The sequence below is a fragment of the Falco biarmicus genome, chromosome 16, assembly GCF_023638135.1.
Source record: "Falco biarmicus isolate bFalBia1 chromosome 16, bFalBia1.pri, whole genome shotgun sequence".
Classification (NCBI taxonomy): Eukaryota; Metazoa; Chordata; class Aves; order Falconiformes; family Falconidae; genus Falco; species Falco biarmicus.
Window position 1 is genome coordinate 9198668 of NC_079303.1, and position 18793 is coordinate 9217460.

The following is an 18793-nucleotide window of genomic DNA, read 5'->3' on the forward strand; positions in this document are numbered from 1 at the left end:
TCTTTGGCCTGTGGCCCCCGCTGTAAGGCATTCCTCTTTGGGGCTGTAGTGCAGCTTTGAAACCACTGCCAGCTCGTCTCCACTTACAAGCTCATTCTGCTGAAGAATATTGGATCCCAGGGACCAGATCAAACCTACTGGAAAACCAGGTCCTGGACCACACCCTGTTTTTGTCAGGGTCTCGATACCAATTGCTTTGATCTGCAATCTCTGATTGCACTTGCTACTCTAGACAAACTGCTGATAAATTCTTAAATGTCTCTTCCACCAGCTCAGAGCTTGCCCATTTCTTAACACTGCCCTTGGTCTGCAGGAACTGAGCTCCTAGAGCTGTCGTCTGCCCCGCAGGATCTTCCACAGCCCAAGGGCAGTCCAGCTGCCTTCTTACAATTGCTCCTTCAGTCTAACAGAATCAGTCTTGCACGACTGTGCTCTGAAGACACCGTTGCACTATAAAACTCCACTCTGCAGCTTGCAAGGTTTTAGCAGAGGTTGCGCCATGCTTCAAACACTATAATCAACAGCAAAACCCACGTGCCCTGCCCATCTCCAGCCACGACAGCAGCATGGCAGCTCAGGTGCTCCGGTTCCTTTTTGTTGCTGTTTTCCAACTATATTATCACGCCACAGTGTTTTGCACAAAAAAAGATGAGCTCCCTACCTCTGCGTGCTGATGCAGTAGCGGGCCTCCCGGTTACCAACATTGCGAACCAGCAGCGTTTTCTGGGTGCTGTACTTGACTGGACAGGCTGAGAAGTTCACCTGGTCGGGGAAGTCCAGGATAGCTCGGGCACCTATAGCTCGGATTGGCACAACAAACTTCTCCCTTTCTGTGATGCAGATGAGCTCGTGGAAATAATCCTGCAGGGAAAGAAACAATCTCAGCACAATGCATTTAGCACCATTCCCACGGCAGAAGGAAAACTGCTGTTTTCTAGGACTGTTGCAGTAGCGTTCAATAACGGAATAATAGTACCTTTTACCTTCATGACCTTTCATTCCAGTAGCATGACTTGCACACAGTTGTTAACTTGCAAAGAAGAAACAAGCCCACTGATTCACCCGCTTTCGCAGCAAGCTGGCAGCACCACAATTATCTGATGCTTTGATTCTGAGGCACCAAAACAGAGTCGCTTCACGCAAGGGATCACAGCACTAATGGAACCTGCTTCAATCGCCACCGCAGACTATTGGAAGCACCACTGAGAACCCAGCTGTGCCACAGCACTAACTTCAAAGCCAGCAACGCGGAGACCTTGTTGAAGCTTGGCAGGGGATGCTCAGGTACACTTTCAAAAGGACTTCAGCACATACGTGATCAACGGTCAGTCGCTGGGGAAATGCTTCACAAGCTGGACACGGTAATTGCTGCGATGCCAGCTGAGTGTAGGGTACAGCTGTATTTCTCACCCGCTCCCACAGCCTTACAGGGCCAAGGCTGGGGACACGCACCCTTCAAAAGCCACCTGACCCATCTCCCCACACCAGAGCCGGCTCAGCTCCAGACCCAAACTGTTTTTGCAAGAGGTTTCACAGGTACTTCAAAGCACTAACAGTTCCACCCCTGCCCTCAGCAGCCTACGCCAGCTCTGCACTGCAATTCAAGAGAGTTCTTCCTCTGCCTCATCTCAGTTTCCCTTTACATCTCACCCAGCCCCAGGGGACACAGAGACAGCTCTGGCTGATGCCTTAATCGAACCCCTCTGTAAGGTCTGTTCTAGAGGAGTAAGTGACGGGGTGCCTGGTTAGCACACCCACCCCAGGCAGGCGGCATCGGGAGCTGCACACGGGGGACACTCAGACACCCCACCAGAGCAAAGCCGGCTGTGCATTCCCAGCCACTGGCTCGTTCAGAACAGAGCCAGGCAATCCCCCCCGCGCCCCGGCTGCCTGGCGTTTAGCAGCAGGAAGGCAAATCAAATTACCAAAAGCATTTTACTGTAGGGATGAGCAGAGCAGTCTCCAGATGTATGGCATGGCGTCGCTGCGCTGGAACTATCACCTTGCCCCCACTGAAATCAGTGGTAAAGCTGCTGCCATAGGGCCAGGAGCCATTACCCCCCAGCAGCGCTCTTGTTGATGAGCTGATCAAAGCTCTGCTTCTCATCAGTCACTCGCTGCCCTGATTTTTGCCCCGGTGCTTTTAACTCATTTGATATTCTTGTAATTGTTGAAGCAGCAAGCACTTTGATTTAGGAACCGCACACAGCAGCAAACTCCCTTCAGCAGAACTGATCCGGATTCCTCCGCGGTTGGGATTTCCTGCTCCCATCCCCATCCCCTCCTGGAAGGGCCCTAAGGCAGCCAGCCGTGGCACAGACACGTACCCAGTGCTCCAACACAACAGCTGACACCCAGCGCCTCACCCACCACCCAGCGCCTCACCCACCACTAAGGTTGACAAAACAGATGCTGCCCCATCCAAGGCACAAAGAATAAAGAAGGATCTCTTCTTCTAGACATCTCAAACAGTCACCCTACAAACTGCACAAGGGCTTTTGCTTTTCCTATTTGGAAGGTAAAATACTAGCAAGGGAACTGCAGCAAGCAACCTGCAGGATTTAACATCATATTCCAGGCAAGGGTTTCATCTTCAGCAAGTCTTTCTGAATTAGCAAGTTTGTACTCAATCTTGCAGCCCAAGCCCTCTAAAATAAAAGCTACGGGCAGCCCATATGACTTTAAAGCACCCATTACCTCCTGGGTACTTCACCTCCCAGACTGTTCAGATGCTCAGAAACTGCATTAGCAAATGGAGAGTGCCATTTGCTTTTGCTGTTGTTGTTATTTCGGCCACATTACTGTAACAAAGGCAAATCCAATTGAAAGCTACCTGCCTTAGTCTTGGCATGCCATATTTACTTATCTCTCTCTTCCAGATGCCAGGTAGACAGAGGAGGATGCAAGTTCAGATCAGCAGGGAGATAAAAAAAAAGGAACTTAAAACAACTGGAGGTATTTGAGGGAAGTAAAAGGAAGTAATTGTCAAGTCGTTGTCATTGCTAAGGAGCAAATGGATGACAGCAAGGCAATTAAGAGCCCAAGAAATAAATCCCCCCCTCCCCCAAAAGCAAGCACAGGCAACCTTCCCAGCTCCTTTGCTGGTGAGGGGCACCGGGACAACCTGCACAGCAACGCACAAGGAAAGGGAATTCTTTCTCCAGGGACCTGAGGGCAAGGCTAAAGAAGCAAGGATTTGGTTTCACAGAGACAACCACGACCTTGGGAGAGAAAGCTGCCTCTCACCATTCATGCAGATGCACATCATGTCCCAAGCCCCCTCTCCAGGGACACCGTGGAACATGGCATCCCGTGCAAGGCTTGACTCAGCACTTCAGAGCAGGCTGACCCTTCAGCCACGCTCTACCACCCCACCAAAGCGGGACCTTGCACCAGGCTGAATGCAGCGTCAGCCCAAACAGGGCGAAACCCAAGGCAGGAGGGGTGCTAGGCAGAAGCTGGCTGTTTGTGTCGCTGTGGACCCACGGTCCCTTAAGCTTTTGAAAGCTGAATTGCCCCCCTGGGTGGGGAACGGGTTGCAGTCTCCACTGCAGCACTGCCTCGTGCTACCTGGACACTAACTCTGCTACACACTTGCTTACAGCCTGGGCAACTGTTGAGACCAGTTCAAAATCTTGTTCTGCTTCGCAACTACAAACCCTTAGCAGACTGTTTAAGACCACGTTTCTAAATAAACGTGCCTGGATGACAGAGGGGTTGCATCCCATCTATGCTCTAAAGTTTGTTGTGTTTAGACACAGCTTCAGGCTACAGATTTTCATGAAAACATGACTACATCCTTCATACAACTCCCCTCTCCATTGCAAGGATGGCAGACAGTTGTACGATGGTTCCCCTTCTCTCACACCCCTTTGACAAGCAGTAAATTACAAGCTCTGGCCTTCCAGGTATCGCCACTGGCATCTGAACTGGCACCCGCTGGAACTGAAGCAGCTGCTCGTCTCTGATGCTGTTTCAGGCTCTCTGCAAACTCAGGGGCTAACGGTAATACTGCCACAGTGATATCAACCTTAGCTGCCCACAACACCACACTCGGATGTCAGATTTCCTGCATAACCCATCCTAAATCCTTCACTGAATTCCTTGCAGCAGACGACTTGCACAGAAAAGATCCTTGTAGCATGAGGTCACACGGCAAGCCAAGCAGGGAAAGCTCCCGCTGAAACCCTGATATCAAAGGCTGGAAAATAAGGGCCATGACCAGAGAGGAGGGACCGGAGGATGAAGATACAGTCGCAGGAGAAGGGGGTGCCCCTGCACCTGCCCCCCTCAGCTGCCGGTTCGCAGCACTCTGAAATGAGTCGCTTAGCTCCAGGTTCATTTATCACCGGGCCATTTGCCTTGGTCTTCTGCCCCTTTCCTCCCCACACGAGTCATCTTGAAAGTATACTTGGAACAGCTTCTGGGCGCTACAAAGCATCTAACAGGGCTGCGCTGAATTGTAAAGGACTTTATTTCAGTAATGCAGTAACTCGCTGTCCTGTCGTATTTCATAGTAATCAATGTGCATTAATTCAGTCTCCACCGAGCATCAGTAATGAATTTCACAAACCTCACAGACTGAACTTGCATTGCCTGAAAACAGTGCACTGCTACAGTGAAAAGAGCAAGACGACAACACGGAATAAGCTGTGCTATGTTTTTATGTGCTTCTTACTTCCTTCTTCCTTTACAATAAACTATTAATAAGCCTGTAGGACGTACAAATGGAAGTATTTCTGTCTGTTGTTTATCTGCCAGTCAGTGCCACAATGGTTTCCAATTCAGCAGAGGCCGTCAGACCATAACGCAAGAACATGTGGGAACAGGGGCTGGCACGAGAACACCCACGCTGTACAACTGGAGCCATAAAACAGAAACGTGCAAATCAGAAGCAGCAAGAGTAACAAATTGGAAATGTTGCCCAGCAGAAAAATTAGCAGTTCATTTATAACACAAGTGCCAATAAACCAAGAGGCACGCCAGCTGTTTATTTATTTTCTGACAGTCCAATCACATGGCACATTCCCAAATGACTGCCAGACAGTAGGAAACTGCTCATTTTCCAAGAAAGGGCTACGTGGCACACAGCATTTCAGCCACCAACAGCTCACATGGCCCTAGTACTTAAGGCTTGGCCACAACTGTACTCCTTTGATTCAGGAGTGACTTCACTGAAGTCAGACTTACCCCAGGGAAGAACAGATTCAAAGCAAGAGAATTATACAAACCAACTCCCCATCAGGAAGACCCGCATCCCAGTTCACTGGGTTACCCACAGTCCCTGTGGATCGTGCAGCATCAGGGATGTAGAGGTTGTTCAAAGGCAGCACTCCTGAGCCTTCCACAATTAACACACAGATACTCTGCAGGCAAGCAACTGCAAGCCCAGCACAGGTGGCTTTACGGAACCATTTCCCAAAGCCTGCCTCTTGGCTAAGGGCTTTGCAAGGTGCTCTGCACCTCCTGACCATGCTACTGATGCATTTCTAGCTCAGCTACAGCACTCTGGCACTCCGCTGACTCACGCTCCATCAAGTATGAGCCAAAACATTCCGTTTGTACAACATTCTGGTTCTGCTGTACAATCCCCTTGTGCTCCTCACCAAGCAGCCCACATCCCTCCCCCAATGCCCTGCAAGGAGCACAAAACCCAGGTCAGCAGAAACTGCCGTGGTGTCGCTGAAGCTGTGCAGAGGACCTCGCTGGCACAGCTCCCTAATGCCACACACTCACCAGTTCAAGGGCAAGACAAGGGACAAAGTACTGGACATGAGTGCTCCTGGGGGTTCTCTCACCCTACTTCTATTTGGGGTGATGTTCATGTGTTGCTCTGCTGCTTCTCTCTAGTTGAAGAGCAGCAATTTGCCCTTCATGGGAACCGATTTACTTCCACCCCAAAAATGAATGCTCATGAATACTAATAAATCACATTTTAAAGGAAGCAGTGTCCTCTGCAAAGCCTGCCTCGGTGAGGTTAAGCTCTTATGTCACTTGGGCAGTATGGAGAACTGCCCTAGGCCAAGGTCATTTTAACCTTCCATACGAATGATGTAAAACCATTTCTCAGTCCCTCCCCAAAGCAACAGATCCTTTCACAAGCTCAGGGAGCCAGGGGCCGCAGGGCATTTCCTCTTTAGTTTGCTACAGCCACGCTGTTTGAGGATAGGACAGGGCATTAAACTAAATCTAAGCAGCAAACAGAAGATGAGAGAACAGCTGTGCCCAAAGGGATCCTGCGCCTCTGGCCTGGCGCAGAAGCATCAGCTGGCTCAGAGCTATCCCCTAACCTCGCCTCGCCCACACAGCCACACAAAGAACCCTGCCAAGAGGCAGCAGAGTGCTGCTGGAAAGAGTCAGCCTGGCTGTATGCCCCTGCAATGCTTCCTCCCTTCCATGCCGTGTGCTAAACCCTTCTGCATTAAGAAGCCTCCAGACAACACTGTCACCCCTTCACATCACGGCACCGTGCCAGGCTTGCCAGAGCCACAGCACCGATGTTCCAACCTCCAAGCAAAAGCATGGCACATGGGGCAGGGAATAGGTGCCAGCTGACACAGCAGCCACAGCCACATGCACACAGCCACAGCCACACCAGCGTGACTGCCCAAAGGCTCCGGGGTAAGTGTCTGCCTGCAGATTCTACCTGCCCCTTCAATGCCTGGGTGTGCTCCAGATGTCTCTGTCATCTGCAGCACACCGGCCCCCTGCTGATTAAAGACATCTAGAGCTCAGTGCGGCTGTGCCAGGCTGGCTCCCCGCCACGAGCACATCTTCTCCCCTAGAATCACAGCTGGAGCACAGGCAGGCAAGTATCCTCAGGGGCAGCACAGCGGCAAGGCTGGAACACAGAGGGTATGAAAAAGCATCACCTTCGCTCCAGCCCTGGGTGAGGCAGGGAACTGGTTGCCAGATGGGAAAGAGGAAAGCTCTCTGCATCTATTCACTCCTCTAGTATTTTCTATCATAATTAAGCCCCTAACACTGAGTAGAGAGGTGGGATGGCTAAACATCAACACTCCTCCCGGCCATCTTCCTACTGTCCCACGTGCACCTTCCCCTGCAAACGCCCAGGAAAACACGGGGAGGGAATGCACAGTCCCTGCTGCGGTGGCATCGCATGGTGCTGCCAGCCAGGATGTGACCAGCCGCAGGCTGCCTGACCACAGCCTAGAGCAAACCTTGCAGCACGGCACGGGCTATAACCAGTGCGCAAGGAAAGTGCCGGCTTCAGACAGAACGTTCCACTGTCTCACTGCTGTGTCCAACGTGATACGCATCCCAGTGACTCCAGTTTTCAAAAGTGGTGGTCCTCACTCTGATCAGGCTCAACTTCGCGTCCTCCAAACAACAGGTCAATTTTAAATAGGCTTTTGTATTTATAATTATCAGAGCAAACCCATAACCATACAGCAACGGACAGATATTAGCAGTGCCGCAAACCCCACAGCAGACGCCCTGTTCTGAACCCAGCCCCGCAGGTTCGCCTCCCGCTGAAGGCACCTGTCTCTTGGGACCTCCAGTCTCACCTTGTTCTCATTGGGGGTGAAAACGATGTGGAAAGTCACAAGCATGCCAGGCGGTACTTTGCGGCACACGGCATGGTGGCTGATCAACTTGAAATAAGGTGACCTCTCCAAGGTGACCTTCAGCAGCTGAGGAACCTGCAGAAAAGGTAAGAAAGTATGATTTTGCAGCTTGTGGAAACAGGAGCAGAAGAGACCTGCCAATAGCCTTCCTTAACCACCTTTCCAAAGCACTTTTAGCTCTGGAGGTACGTGCACATAATACACAAGAGTCAACATTAATCCCTTCTGCCTGGGCAAAATAGCTCAAGGCCAGAGGCAGCAGGGCAATGAAGGAAGGGCCAAGCAGGGAAGACACCAGCAGCACCGAGATATAATATCTGAATCAAGCCACCCGTGTATTCAACAGGCCCAAAGAACCTGCCGGCTTCTGCCTGTACACACCCAGGCAGTCATGCCCCTAGAAGGGGACTGTGTTATCTGAAAGCCAAACAGTACGTGTTAATCCTGGGGGAAGGAAGAAATGCACTTTAACATGCTAGGTTTGAGCAGGGCTAGAGTCATGCATGCAGACCAGCAAGAGGAGGAGACCACACATACTGTGGCCTCACTGGTAATAAAAGCAAGCCTGAAGAGCAAAAGGAGGAACATGGGAAGACAAAGCGACAACCCCACAAACAGAGGATGGCTAGGAAAATTCACAGGGAGCTGTAAAGAAGCAAGGGAGAAGCACAATACGCTACAAGGAAAGGCTGATGCAGAGGATGAGAGCCAGCAACTTGGCAAAGTGATGGAAAGCCAGGCGACCCCCCCCAGGCTGTGGCTATCAACTATGGGCTCCAAAGGCATCTTCTGCCTCGAGATACATGACCGGCACTGACTGCCGCTGGAGTCTCAGTTTTAAAAGCCAACCTCTGCTCTCCGGAGGCTCCTGCTGCCTGTGACCGTAGCCAGGCAGCTGCCAGCGCAGGCAAGCCAGATCCCTGGGGATCCCTGCCCACCCCCAGCAGTCCCTGCAGGCACCCTGCTGCACGGTTCTGCCCTCTGGGACACCACCAGCACACAGACAGCACGCAGGCATTTCTCGACCCCTGAGCACCAAATCTCAAAGTCTAAAGCAGGTGATTTGGATTGACGGGCAGCTTCACTGACAAACAACAACCCCACAGGAGGCTTGGAAAAAATGGAGGCTTGTTCTGCACCACCCACCCGAGCCTGGTAACCCATGGCCCAGGCAGTCCTGAACTCTCCAAACGCCCTTGGAACCCAGCAATGTCCTGGGGCAGCGGGTTCCAGGAGCCAGTTTCACAGCGCACACAAGCAGTTTGGTCACCAAGTCCCTTAGGAGAGGAGCACGTGTGGCTAAGACCTTCAGCAAAAGCCACCCAGAACACCTGAGGGTGCTGAGGAACAGCCTGAAGACAGAAAAGCAATTGTACAACACAGGTGAGAGCAGTAAGTATATAGCGAAGCACTTCTGTAGTTGCACCATTACAGAGCCTCTATTTGGAATACATTTTGCTGTCAGCTGGATTTTTAGGGGGCAAACAACTTCAGGCTGCCATGCAGTATAAGATTCAGAAGAATCTGGGAAACCAGCGCGAAAACTCTGAGACAGAGCACAACACTGCTCTTCTCCAGGACATTGCCAAAAGCCAACAAAATTAGAATAGAACACCCTCTCAGGATTATCATCTCTACCTTTCTGTATTTAGAACATACCAAGGATTTTCCTTAGAGCTAATCCTACTTTTACACCCACGCTCTCCAATGGCTGAGGTCTTACCGGCTTCAAAACTAGTTCGGTTTGGAAAAATCCCACATTCACACACTGCCTCCCCCTTTACAGGGCACGTAAACCCCAAGGTGCAGCTGGACAAGTTTATTATTCCTTACTGGGAAGGGCAGAAATGTTATGCAGATGTTCTTTTCCACCTGAGGAAGCATGAACAGAGCAAATCAACTGTTTGCCTGTTGGCTGGTACTTGGCAAAGATAACCATTTTGAGGTGCTGCATGGATAATGGAGCAGCTGAAGCCAAAAGACTCAGTGGGAACGAAGCAGAGAGTAGGAAGAGAGAAACTGAGGCACATTTTAATTGGGAAGAAGATACCTACAGCAAGGGGTGCCCAAACCCCAGTGTAGACCACACCAGTGGCATTCCCTGGGTGCAGGCACCCATGCCACACCTTATCCACGTTCCCAAGTTAAATGCCAGACCAGGAATGGTGCAGTACTCTCCAGGAATAACTGAGGGACCACACACGCATCCTTCCCAGCCAAAGGGTCTTCCCTTTTCACCCACATCCCTGTCAAAACCTGTTCTCTCAGGAAATACTTGGACTTCTCCCGCTGTCCTTCCACTCGCTGCCTTGGCAGCTTTTTTTTGTTGTCCACCTGTTTGTCCCCCCCAGCAGGTAAATCTGGAAATCTGGGCGGAATTCACCGGCTCTTGCGCACACTTCCATCTTCCCATCCCACCCTCCCCTCACACATACCTCTTATTCCTCATTACAAAAGAGTATCCTTAATTACACCTCTCTTCCTGACCTTTCTCTGCTGCCAGTGCACTTACTGCTACAGATCAAGAGAAACCCTTGCGTGTAGGAAAGTGCGCAGTGAGAGAACACCGAGCTCAGCTCCTTTCCTCCCTCTGCCTTCGCCCACCAGCTTGCTCTTGGCACATGCCTCATTCCAGCAAATGTTTCCCCAACTGAAATTCAAAAGGTCTCAATTTCCCTCTTTACAGTGGAACAAAACTGCTGACATTTTCCAACTTTTCCATTTGCAGCTTTCTTGGGAAATCTCAAAATGATCAGGTTTTTCAAGCAAAGGTGGAGACCTCCGAGGGCACTTGACTCTGAACGTGCTGTGGCTCTCCAAAGGGGAAGCAGAGCGTCACATTGCCTCAGAAAAACCTGAGCAGAACCCAATTAAGCTTAGCAGGAGCCTGAAGCGGCACCTAAAGGCCTCCCACTGCTTCTGCTACATCAGTCTGTTTCCACTGCTGTTTCAAACCACCTTTCCTGAAGCGCTGTTACCACTAATTATAACTTACTCCAGCATAAAGCGGAGAAGACTCAACCCCCGAGCTCTGACAGCCCGTTCAGCTCTCTGTGCAGCTCACCCAGAGGCAGAGCTGCCCTGTGGAAACCAAGATTAACCACGGAGCCACCAGGACGCGGTGCACACTCGAGGGAAAGCACGAGGGCAGGGAAGAACTGTACAGCCCTCAACATTCCCAGCCATCCAGGGCTTTCAGGGAGAAGGATGCTGACTAGAAAAGCTCCTTTCGGTTAGGGACTACCAACACACAGCCAAAACCAGGGCGAGAAACCTCAGCATGGCAAGATTTCCACCATCTTGCAAAATAAAGGTGGCGAGACATTTTACTCCGGATGTGCTGTGCTGCAGCAGGTGACTGGCTGTGCTGTGCACCGCGCGGATGACACTGCTCTCCAGTTCCAGCACAGGGTTAAACTTCCACATCCCAGCACTTACCTTGTCCTCGTTCCTCAGAGTCAGTGGCACTTCATAGACCTCGTAGGGGACGTAGCTCTGAAATACCACCTCTGACGGGAAAGGCTGGAACGAGCGCTGTCTCGGGGAAGGTGCCGAGAACTGCAGATGCAAAACAGAGTTTCAGCCGCTGGGAGAAAGATTCATCAATCAGAGAATACTACATCGGTCCCCAGTGAAGTACAGTCTCCCGGTGAGTACGCCTGCCCAGCTCACGCCAGGGGAACGGCAGCTCACCCACCTGTGCTCTGAGCAGATCAAATGTTTCTGGGCCACACTGAGCAGGCTCAAGCGAGCAGCTCTTTTGCTGGCCGTTTCTCCAGGTTTCCTGCTCCAAAAGGCAAGGCAGCGCTTACCTCCGGCAGAGCCCTGGGCTAACACGGTCACACCGCTCCAGAGCACTTACTGCGAGAGCCGTAAGCACTCGTGCAGCAAGTGAAAGCCAAGCATTTACAGGAGACTCCACGGGAAACAGTTTGGGGATTATCTTTACCCTGAGACAGTCACCAAGTCCAACCCATCCTCAAATCTCTTTTTTGAAACACAGCCTAGAAACCATGAGGAAGAGAAGACAGGCCAAAAAGGAACACCGCCGTTAAGAAAGCAACAGATGAGGTGATAAGGTTCAGCTCCTTCCCCAGCACTACTGCACAACTTGAATAGGGCTGGACTTGGCATCTCCTTTTCCCATGAGCTTTCAACGGATGCTTCATTACAGTCCATTATTGCCACGTCAGTTAATACCACTACAGAAGCGCGCCTGACGACACACAGAAACAGCAAACGCTTACGGCGCAGAGGCATTACTTGGAGAAAATCCCTCCCTGCTTTGTCTCCCCCCTTCCAGCTGAACTCTTCGCACTCACAAGACACAGGCACGTCTCCTGCTTCTGCACAGGAGTCAGGGTCATGCTGAAGCCAGCAGCCACAGCACACGGCCAGTTCTGTGTGCGCTCGTCCGAGGCGTTCCCAACCTCACGTGCTGTCTAAGGCAATCTCCAACCAATTTTTTACAGGTCTCTTGCTGGCACTTTTCCACTCAACAGCCTACCTCAGTCATCTACCCACTTGGAACGTGCGTTCTACTAAGCAGATGTGTAAGAAGAGCAGCTTTCAACATACATGTAAGCAAACACTGATCCAGATAAAGCACACCCGCTCCCCTCTGCCCAGCGCCATTCCCCTGTGTACCTGGCAGCCTGAAAAATCTAACACCCTGTAAGGGTCCCACTCGTCGTTCCAACCCAAAGCATTCATGCAATTGCTTGAGCTACACCTTGAAGAGTTACCGTAGGCCCTCAGCCCTCAAAGACCAACGCTGCCACCATTGAGGCCATCCGATGACCCCAAGCGTTTGACAGAGACTACACCAGACCAAGGGCTGCCTATTTCAGCAGGAGGGTGGGAAATTGCAAACTTGCATCCTTGTGTCCCCCCCCAGCCTTTCTCCAGGATCATGCTTTAGCCACAGTAGCTCGTCTCCAGCAAAAGCCACCAACTTCAGCAGAGGTGATTTATATGGGCTTAGTGCAGGCCAGGACTTCAACAGCTCACTGGGGGAAAACATTTCACCTTTCCCCCAGCAGAAGGAACGCCACCACCACCAGCAGCAGTTTGAAACGACACACTGCCACCACCAAAGTATTTAGATAAGCTGGAGGCAAGCCTGTCACAAGCATAGGCCCACTTCAAATGTCACGTCAAACAGCAAGGAAAAGGGCAAGAAAAGGCTACCTTATGACGGGAGGCTTCGCTCACGTCGAGAAGCTGGGTAATCTGGGGCTGCCGCATCTCCCGAGTGCTGGCCAGCCTCTGCTTGGTGCTAAGAGTCATCTCCTTCAGGAAGGCAGAGGGAGTCAGCTGAAATGCAAAACACCAGCAAGAGCTACAGAAATGCCTTCATTCAGAAAGGCTTTTCTTGTGCAAGAGCCACTGATGAATAATTTGTGATCACAGCCACTAGGATAGTCCTGGAAGTCCCATAATTACCCGCTGAAATATTTAACATCAGTAAATTAATGACAGAGAGCGGAATGCACACGCTCCAACCAAGTGGCTCTGTCCCAGTAGCTTCTCCTTTGTGATTTGATGTGACATGTTGGGGGATTTGGCTCTTCAGGCATTTGTTTCCTCTTCAGATTTGCTGGATTGAGCCAGTGACCTTTGAAGAAGGTCGGGAGGAGTTACCAGCAACCCCCTAACTCCATCCTTGCACAACGCTTACAACCACCACACATGTGGAGACGTCACTGCTGGGTGAGTCAGAGGAAAGCAGAGAAGCAGTGTTGTGCCAAAACTGAGGTGGAGAGGAATGGCTCCAAGTTTTAGTTATCTCTTTTGAATTAGCACTTGTTTTCTCTGTTCTGGCCTCCGAGACCTCTCCACAGAAGTATGCAGAGAGATCTCCTCGACAGAGCCTCAGCGCCAGGTCGCCTTCAGTCAGGTGAGCTCTGGTCAGCAAAGGACATCTGAGGATGGGGAGGAGGAACTGCCCTGACTCCGCTGCTGTCTGCAGCGCTGGGTCTGTGCTCCACAGGGGATACGGGACAGAACAACTGTTTTGGAACCTGTTCCATCTGGGACCAGCCATACCTCTCGAAACCTTCAGGCAGAGTTTGAGCAGCCCACCACGTGCCCAGCTGCCTGGAGGGCAGGTATGGTCAGAGCAGCGCTGGCAAGCATCCCGACGTGACAAAACATTGCTGCCCACACAAAGGGGACAGAACGAAGCACACGCTCATGCTTCAGCTATTCCGGTGCAATGCCCGGTACGTCCATTTAAATTGGCTCCGGTGGCACATCCAGACAGACTCTGGGCTTGCCCTGAAGCAGCACACAGTCCATCCCCTACTGCACCATGATCGCCACCTCCGACAGAAGCACGGCAGCAGAGAGACGGGGAGGTGGTGTCCAGCTTCACAGTGCGGCCAGACAACAGGAGGGGCAGGTAGAGGAAGGACGTGGGGGCAGTTTCCAGCCTTACACAGCTCCTACCTGGCCGCAGCAGGTACTTACAGCTGCAGGCTTCTCCGTCTCTCTGACTAGCTTCGGATTACGAGGCACTACCACTTGCCTCGGGAATCCACCAGCCATCCTGGAGGACACCGTGAACCAGCAGGGCTTTCCAGTGGCCATGCCTCAGTTGACCTGCAAGAACAACAACAGGACTTTGAAAATCCAGAATGCCCTTCATGGCAGACCCAAAGGAGACAGCTGTGTCTCCGGGTTGTGGCATCCTTCATAACTGCGGCCTCCCCACCCTGTCTCATAATTAGACCATGTTGAAGCAGAAGAGTGAAGATTGATAGAAGTAAAACCCCACAACAAACATTCCCTGAGCCAAAACAGCCTTTCACAAGCCACACGCACACATCAGAGCCTGCTGGCATTTCTCACCTTCTCCCTCCAACTTCCACCTATTTTGGAACTATTTACTGGAATTTTTATCCAAATCTCGATTAATACCCAAACTGTCCTTTATTACTCTTCAAAAGTTTTTCGGTGGGAACAAAAGAGAAATGTCACTTCACTGCTTCATTTTGCAAAAGCAGCTGACCCGATGCGACTCTGCGCCTGACCCTACTAAGTGCTCAGAGTATTAGGAACAACCTTAAAGCCGGGGATCGCTGCTGCCCCGAGCATCAAAATCAGACCGCTCTCCTACTTTGCAAACTGAATGCCCACCCTTTGTGCAAGGAGGTTGGTGATGGTTTTAACTAATGGAGCACAGAGCTCAGTACTCTGATTATCAACTATGGTTTCTCAAAGCTAATTTGGTTAACTTGCAAAAATGATCCAGCAAACAGGACTCCTTCCAGGCATGAAATTGCCACAGTGACCAAGAGCCTTTCTCCATGGAGAACGAGGGCCCCTTTTTTCACTTATTAACACCCAAACTCAAGGCTCCCTACAGGCGTTCGAAGGTGTAACAGCAGAAAGAAAAGCATGAAACCATTCAAGCTGCATGAGCAATTAGCTCAAATATAAACGCAACGTTAGTGAAAGCAGGGCCACTTAAGGCTATCCTCACGGCAGCTCTTCTCCAGCATCCTCATCCTGCAGGCCGCATGGGTCAACAGGTCCATGGGCCATTCTTTTTCTACCACCAGCCTGCTGACGACCTCTCCATCTGCATCTCAAAAAGTGCGGGTGCAAGAAAGGGAAAGAGGAGAAAACACCCCCAGAAAGCAGGTCTCAAGCATCGACAAAAATCAAAGAGAGGTATGTACAGCACTTACTAAGCACTACTTTGGACTAGAAATCATTTCCCCTCCCTTTCTGGCTAACTGGACCAAGGGACGGATGGATTTGCCCACTTCTTATTTTATGGGACTTGAAAGACCCAGCTCTACCCTAACACTTTTTGACATCCCGAAATTAAGCAAAAACTCACAGATCCCAGCTTCAGGTAAATTCATCCAGACACTGCAGACAAGCTACTCATTTCTTTAAGGAGTACAGAAAAACCTCCATGCTGACTTACAAAGCAAGAACTTAATTCCTATTTTGCTTGCCTGGGGAGGACCCCAAGCACATCAACGCAAAAGAGAACAGGCAAATCACCGTGTTGCCACAGCTCCAACAATGCCTTTGGGGTGTCCTCTGTTGTTGCACCTGGTGAGTAGCCACCTAATGAGCTTGTTCCAATTAACCGTGCACACATCTACACACACGCCAGCTGAGGACATCCAACTTACAAGGCCATCTCGGCTGCCAGGGAGCTTCACGCATTTTCAGCGCAGCATACGGCATAAACAAACGCTTCCCATGAGACTCACGTCCACAAGCAAACCAAATCAGCACATCTGCTCAGCAGGGAACCAGGAACCCTCCGCTGGAAAACCAGCATACATTATCTGGGGCTTTACAGTCCGGTCAGGGAAGATAAAAGCTGGCTCTCCAGCCAGCTAGCTTGCGGCAACTCACTCCAACACGTCTCCCACATGGTGTCCAGCCACAAATCTGAGCAGGAACTGCAGAGCTCAGATATGACACCCCGGTGCGCTCCAGGCTCCAAGACAGAAGCGCTCTAAAGAAAGGGAACCAGACGCTGGGTGATGCTTCCTGCCTCAGAAGGCAGAACTCCAAGACAGACGTCAAGGTGAGACCCATCAGGGCTCTCATGCTTGGCCCCAGATGCACCCACAGGTCTGCCACCACGTGCTCCTGCCCACCGCTCCCCCACCTCAGAAGCAATGCCAGAGCCTCCCCGGCTCGGCACAGAAGTGACTCCTGCCTGCTGCAGGCAAGCAGCACAGCTGGAGCCAGGCTTCACACTCAGAGGACTTGACAAAGCAGCCACAGGTGCTTAGCAAGGGAAACCACTAGCTGCAAAGTGCCTTCATGGAGCTGCATGGCAGAAGCCACATGGAACCTGTGCAAAGCCTGCAAGCACCGCAGCATCCAACGCTGGCATCTCAGCCTGCTCTCAAACCCAAGCACCCTGCTCCCACACTCAGCTGCGTCCCTGCCATTGAACTCCTCTGGTTTTCCAGCCCAAACCTTTCCGCCCTCCCAGGGAGATGGAGAGGGCCAAATCCATTCCTCAGCCCTGCTCGTCAGCCCAGACAAGATTGTTATCGATTTGTTAATAAGTTAAGATTGATTGATTTTATTTGATTGATTAATTGATTTTATAAAATCATTTAATAAAATTAAAATATAGAAGGATAAGAAAAAAAATCTTATAAGAAACTTATAGCTGCACAGTAAAAGTTGTTATGGGATCTTCCGTACGTCCTGTACCAAGGCTAGAAGAAGGGGCTGGAACCATTGTTAAAACTTAGGTAATAACTTTAGGGTTGAAAGGTTTCTTTGTATTTAACCAGTCTTCTGTATGCAGAGGTGTACTGAAATGTCAGAATATGAGATGAATGGGAACTGGGGAGAGTCGACTGGAACAGCTTGTGGTTACCTGCCAAGAAACCGTGAACTTCAGTAAAAGGTAATTCCGGCAGGGGGAGATCGCGACCACCGACTCATACACCACCTACCCAAATTGCACCCCAGACCCATTTCTAGACCTTTCTAAGCTCTACTGCACAGAATCGGATATGGGAGGAGAGTATGTTAATGATTTACGGGAAATGTTATGATTATGCATGAATAATTAATGAATATGTATGAATAAGTTCTATATATGGAATCTGATTTTGGGACCTGGCGTGCGTTGATCGTGAGAGGACTCGCTCACACACCCGGCCATTAATAAAGAAGTGTCTGCTTATCTACATCACATTGGTGTCGATAAGTTCTTCATTCCGAGATTTCGGTAACAAGATCACTTCCAGATCTCCTAGCAATGCTGCCTCCAGAAAGCAAGTGAGAAAAAGCTTGATCTGCAGGCTAGCAGCTAGGATGCTTGAGAGCTAAGGAAAACCCTTGGCTGGGGGGGCTCTGCTCCCTGGGTTACAAAGTCTTTTAGCTAATGACTCATGTGCAGCACATAAGGAGCCTCTGGAGAAAAAAATCAAAAAGATCAGGACAATCTTCAAGGTGACAGAAAAGGATCTGTTTCATGATGTGGGCTCACAGCTACTACAGAGATTCCTTGAGTCAGGTTAGGCAGAAAAGAAGGGTCTGCACAGGATCATCCTGCTCCCAGGCGAGTGTTTTGGCCATGAGCTACATTAAGGATAAATAAAAGCACCTCTTCTCCTTAGGGCAGCAGTATTAACCTCTGAACACTGCCTGGCTCACGATACGGGCTAGGGCCGTACAGCCAAAGTATCTGCAGGCACAAGGCAGGGCTTCACGTCTTGAAAAGTCAGAAAGCTCAACCAACGCAGGCACAGAGTGGCCCTTCAGCACCCGTGAGCTTGGCAAAAGCTGTGCTGAGGAACACTTTGACGAGAGCACTTAGATGTGGCCCTAAAGCATCCAAATCCCTTTGTGTGCATGTCCAACAGCTTCCCTCTATAAATGAAACTGAACCGCTCTCTGATGGTACTGTGCTCAAACAAGACAGGAAATTAAGAACAAACAGCAAAATCCTTAATGCCCACTAGGAGAAAAAGGGCAGTTTGACGGAAAGGCACAGCTCTGTCCATACAGATCCTGCAGCTGTCACCATGCCATGTGCCAGTGCTCCTGTTTCGAAGGACCCCACGTCACTCGTGCTGCAGCACCAGCACCAGCCTCTGAGCCGGTCTGACACCAGCCGATTGCTCTCCAGGCAGAGGCTGGGGATGGACCCGCACACTGCGCTGCAACACACTACACCCAGCTTTTCTGGTAGGAGCACAGACTGGTGGCTCAGTCTTGCTTTGGCATACACAATAAATCCTCTTCTTGCTTCCGCAAAGATAAACCATCTCTCTCTGGAGCAACTGCTTAATTTGCTTTTCTATTACACTTTGCTGGAAGAGCAAGACAAGGAGATCCGTTAAAAGTGAGAATCAGGATGCTATTGAACAATTTTGTTCAGTTAGACCGTCTTGCCCTGTTCAGGCTTCAGTAGCATCATCACATCTCTTGCTTAGAAATCACCTGCTTACCTATAATTACCATATCAACAGCATCTCAAGGAAGCCAGGAAAGGAGAAGCAGATTTTCCAAGACTACTCTTTTGCCCCTCCAGCCCGCTGCTAAGTGGTTGAGTGCTTTCTAAATCAAGCCTTGCTACGCAGGAAGCCTCACCTGTCACCTTTATATTCCAGTCCACCTCTAATTTATCACTTTGATTCTGCCATCCTGCAATTTATTACAAAAGCTCTACCATAGTCGAGATAATTAATAGGAGCCTCATG

At 50.6% G+C, this 18793-nt stretch overlaps 1 pseudogene; it reads right to left on the reverse strand.

The window, feature by feature from the left end:
- The window catches only part of LOC130159856 (hydrocephalus-inducing protein-like), a 100064-nt pseudogene extending 86160 nt beyond the window's left edge, over window positions 1-13904 (reverse strand).
- Window positions 13905-18793: the final 4889 nt, after the last annotated feature.